This window comes from Phalaenopsis equestris, unplaced genomic scaffold (assembly GCF_001263595.1).
Source record: "Phalaenopsis equestris unplaced genomic scaffold, ASM126359v1 Scaffold234454, whole genome shotgun sequence".
NCBI lineage: Eukaryota > Viridiplantae > Streptophyta > Magnoliopsida > Asparagales > Orchidaceae > Phalaenopsis > Phalaenopsis equestris.
Window position 1 is genome coordinate 19,120 of NW_018252368.1, and position 4,517 is coordinate 23,636.

The window sequence follows — 4,517 nt, forward strand, 5'->3', positions numbered from 1 at the left end:
ATTCAATAATTGCCATACCTTGCTTTTTGTGCCCTCAATTTCTATAAATAAGATGAGAGATTGGTTTTCCTTTTCTTCTATTATTTCACTTATCAGTACATATGTACTTAATGTGTCGCCATGGTGAACAAATCCTTTCTAAATTCAAAACTCTATAGCAAGGTCGTAAATCGATAAGCCCTCAGAAACAAGTGGAAGAGGTCCCTCCCAGAGAGTAAAAAATGGAAGAAATTGGCAGAGAGGAAGGGCATGATGGTTGATCCGGAGGCTTAAATGGGGGGTTTTGGACTCACTTTGTGACCACTAATGAGAAAAGATTCTGGTGAAGGAAGGAGGTCGATCGATCATTCCACCGGTCAATCTGTCTGCCCTGCTTGTGGAAAAAGGTCATACATATCAGTTAGATTGATCAAGAAACTTTTGGCGCTTTGGCACAACCTGAGTTGCAGGAGATTGTTGATGCTACTCCTTTGCCGCTCATGTCACAAGAGAAGACTGGTGAGATTGATGTATCATATACCACATTCTTGTGGGATCGAATCCTTGTTATAATGAATTTTTGTTTTTCTTAGATGATCTTTTTTTTTTGCTTAATTTTCTCTTTATTTTAGTTTTTAGTGCAGCTCGTAACCATTGATTAATTCTCAGTGGAGGTTGATGTTGTTGAGACAGCAAACCTGGAGGCTATGGATCAAAAGCTGGTGCATGGCAGTCGACTTTCATAACCAAGCTAGAGATGCTAGGCATCCTGAAAGCCCAAACGAGGTGATATGATGGTGATATGATGGCGCTTTGGCCGACCACCTATTTCAATAAAGAAGGTTGGCAGAATCTAACCCTTAAATTCAAGGAACTGACCGGAAGGGATTACGGATGAAACTAAAAAATAATGAAACTAAAAAATAAATAGGATAAATTAAAAAAGACTGGAAAAATTGGAAAGAACTCAAAAGAGGATCAACAGGATTGGGTTGGGATCCACTTAAGCGGACAATAAATGCACCAGATGAATGGTGGGATCAGAAGTTAGAGGTAAATACATATCTATATTTGGTTTTTGCATTGATTGCATCTTTCTAAAGATTTTGACTAATAATTTATATTTGCTATTACAGGTAGTGTCGGCTGCCCAAAAATTCAAAATTAGCGGCATTGATCCAATATTAGAGGAAAAGTTGGATGGCATGTTCATAGGTGTGTCACTATCGGAACTCATTCTTTCACCCCAACTGACCAGAGCTTTGCTAGTTTAACATATGACATGGAAATCGAACACATAGGTGAGTCTGGAGAAGGTCCCAACCAACTCCATACAGATGTTCAATCAACCAGTGGGACAAAGCGTACCAGAGCGGAAAAGAAGAAAATTGGAGCCGCATTTGTCAGAGGTTCCATAGAGACGCTAGTTGAATCCTACAAACTGAAGACTGCACCACCACCAACACCAACAACAAACAATTACTCAATTCAGGAGTGTCTTAAAATCCTGAATACATATCCCGGTGTTAAGGAAGATAAACCCATGTATTTAAAATATATGAAGTTGCTAGGGAAGTCTACTCGAAGACAGTTCTTCACGAATTTGGAACCAGAATTCCGACTTTCTTACTTGCGATCTTTTATGAATGATTGATTAGGGTTGACATTTGTTGTTATTTTAGTACCAGTCATTGTACTAATTACGTGATAGACTATTTGCTTATATGTCTTCCTTTAACTTTATGTGATTGTTTGTGTCATTACATTTTATGTTCATGTTTTCGTTTATTTCTCATACTGTAGTATCTATCCTATTACTTCAAGTTAACGTTTAACATGTTTAAAAAATATCATTGACCACATTTTGTAGAATGGATGAAGAACAACTTAACCACAATCGTAAAGTCGCTCTTGCCCTCATCTTGATATACTACTACTATCATACATACGTTAACCAAACCCCTTGTATGACATTGAGTCGGATTGGAGAAAAATTAGTCGAGGCGTTATTATGGGGAACACTCGAGAATGTTTGCAACATATTTTGTATGACAAAGATGATATTTCTCGACCTACTTAATGAACTTCGGGACTTTCAAGGACTACACAGCTCATCAAGAACAACTGTCAGAGAGGTATTGGCAATTACCCTGTTTATCTTATCCCAAAATGAATATATTAAATGAGCTATGGAGTGATTCCAACATACCTTGGAAACCATTAGTAGATATTTTTTCGTGGGTTTGAATGCGCTGGTCAGTTTGGCATACATGATAGAAAAGCCCGAGGATCCAACATTCCAGACCATTCCCACACAAATTGCAAATGACCCTCGATGCATGCCCTTCTTCAAGGTAAGTGCCCAACATAATATTCATTTTCAAGAAAAAAATATATTGATTTTAAATGGTTCGGGGGTACTTTCTGCACCACAGGACTGTATTGGAACTATTCACGGAACACACGTCGATGCACAGATGTCTCCTGCAGAGAAAGTCGCTTACATCAGGCTGTGTGGATCCCCAACACAAAATGTTATGGTCGTGTGTGATTTCAATATGTGTTTTACTTTTATGATGGCTGGATGGGAAGATAGCGCACACGATGAGTGTGTTTTCAAGTTTGTTACTATAAACCGAGCATATGGTTTCCCTTACACTCCTCTAAGTATGTATATTTGAGAAATTAATTTTATTTTGAACTTTCATTTATAATAAACATCACGCAACATGTAAGTACTACTTGGTCGACGCCAGATATCTCTTACAAAGGGGATTTCTTAAGCCGTATCCAGATACAAAATATCATATCCCAAATTTTGAAAGGTAAAACGGTGTAGCACGTGGGAAGAAAGAATTATTCAATAAAAGGCATTCATCATTGCAAGGCGTAATCGAACGATCATTTAGAGTGTGGAAGAAGAAATGGGTTATATTGCGTGATATGCTTACTTATCCATTTCCGAAGCAGGTCCAGATAGTAGTGGCCACCATAGCTCTACACAACTTTATTAGAATTCATCCTTCAAGAACTGATGCAGAATTTGCCGTGGTTGATGCGAATTTACAGCAAATTACCCCTGAAGTATACGAGTACCATGTGGGCCACACCATACCACAGGTTGAAATGGATTCACTTGAAACAAACACCAGAGATGGTGAATGGGCATCTGAAATGGTAGCTTTGAGAGACCGAATAACATACGACATTAGCGAAACATGTTAAGTAATTATTTTAAAGTTTGGCTAAACAATTACGAATGCTTCCTTATTTGAGGGTTTTTTGTAAGGACAATCTGTTGGCAGTAAGCAGTTTTTTTATCATTGTTTTCTTCTCTCCGCTGTTATGAAAAAACTGAAGAATCAGTTTGCCTCGGACAATGAAAATATTGCCTCATCGGGATAGAATATTTCTGGCAATGAAGTTAGTGTTCTTTATTATTTTTTTTTTACTTTTCGGGATGGCCATGATGGGTTATTTCATCGTATTCTTTCCAATTTTGATAGTGCGAATGAGAGGCTTATTACTCAATTCACCTGCAGTTTTCATTCTGTATCACACATACATTATTATAACATGGAATGAGGTTAATTGCAGAGGTAATGTCTACAATGTTGGGCATTATTTTAGTGCTAAGAATGTGAGGTTAATTGCAGGGGCAATTCTATATTCACCTGCAATTACATAGCTATTTTTGGCAATTTTATGTTCACCTGCTTTGAATTATTTAATATGGAAGGCTTGAATGACATTAGTATGAAAGGTGTTATGCTATTATGGCATTATAATGAAAGGTGTTATTCTATTATGGTATTATAGAACATATTCTTTTCATAGTAATTTGAATGGCTTATGTGTCAAAGTGAAGCAGCAAGCAGTGATATGTAATTGACCAGGTCCTTGCTCTTATCTTATAAAAATATGGGTTCTTGCATGGAAATCATTGCAGGTATTATCTTAACAGTTAGCTGGAGACAATTCCTTTGTTCTGTTAATAGTTTCTGTCAAAGTGATAGTTATATGGTTATGTGGATTAATGTGGTCCGAGTATGTCTTTTGTTCTGATGTCTTCATTATCGTTTCTGTCAAAGTGATGGTTATAAGGATTAGTGTAGTACGAGCAGAGTTCAAGATGGATAGAAGTGGTATGTATTGCATGAGTCATTGTTGGTAAAGAATTTATGATGAAGAATTTATAGTATTTCCAACTGAAATAATATCTGAAGGTTCAATTTCATAACTGAAAGTTTGTTTTTTACATTTCTTACGTGGGCAAAATTTATAGCAGCTTGGATGGCCCAATTCTTTAAGGGCAATCACTGTTATATATCTGGAATCTATTCTTGCACTTCAAAGTATCATATATATTTCTTTTTAATGAAAATGAAAGGTATCTTGGAGCTACTCAAATCCATTTTCTGAAGAACTTATAAATACATTTCTGATTCTGCATGTGAAATGCATAGTGAGATTTTTTGTCTTCTAATTTCATTTTTATGCAATTGCTGCAAAGTTTGTCACATATATATATATATATA